Source organism: Triticum aestivum, chromosome 6D, assembly GCF_018294505.1.
Source record: "Triticum aestivum cultivar Chinese Spring chromosome 6D, IWGSC CS RefSeq v2.1, whole genome shotgun sequence".
Lineage (NCBI taxonomy): Eukaryota > Viridiplantae > Streptophyta > Magnoliopsida > Poales > Poaceae > Triticum > Triticum aestivum.
The window spans coordinates 31245090-31245689 of NC_057811.1; positions in this window are offsets into that span (position 1 = coordinate 31245090).

The following is a 600-nucleotide window of genomic DNA, read 5'->3' on the forward strand; positions in this document are numbered from 1 at the left end:
CCGCGTGCCGCTCCTGCCCCGACGCCGTCTCCGCGCCACTCCCCGCGCCCCTGCTTGCCCCGACGCCGCCCGCCACGCGCTCCTCCCTCTGTGAGCACCGCGCCTCTGCCGGCCCCGCCGCCGTGCTATTTTTTTACATGTTTTTAGATTTTCATATATGTATGTATGTATTTTTTAGATATATGTATGTTCATATATGTATGTATGTACTTTTTACATGTTTTTTGTATGTATGTATGTATTTTTTCAATTGTAATGATGTTTTAAAAATACATATATGCAAAATTTAGATTTTTAGAAAAGTTTTATCTATATATGTTCTCTGATTTAGTACATTTTAGGTTAGTTTCATTTTTAGAAAAGTTTTATATATTTAGGAAGAAGGAATAGAAGGAAGAAGAAGGAAGAAGAAAAAGTTTTATATTTGCAAAAGTGACATTTTTAGAAAAGTTTTATATATCTAGCTAGGAAAGGAAGAAGAAGAAAAAGAATGAGAGGAAAAAGGAAAATAAGAAGAAGAAGAAAGGAGAAGAAGAAGAGGAGAGAAAGAAGATGAGAAATAAATAAGAAGAAGAAAAAAGAAGAAAAAGAAGAGGAGAA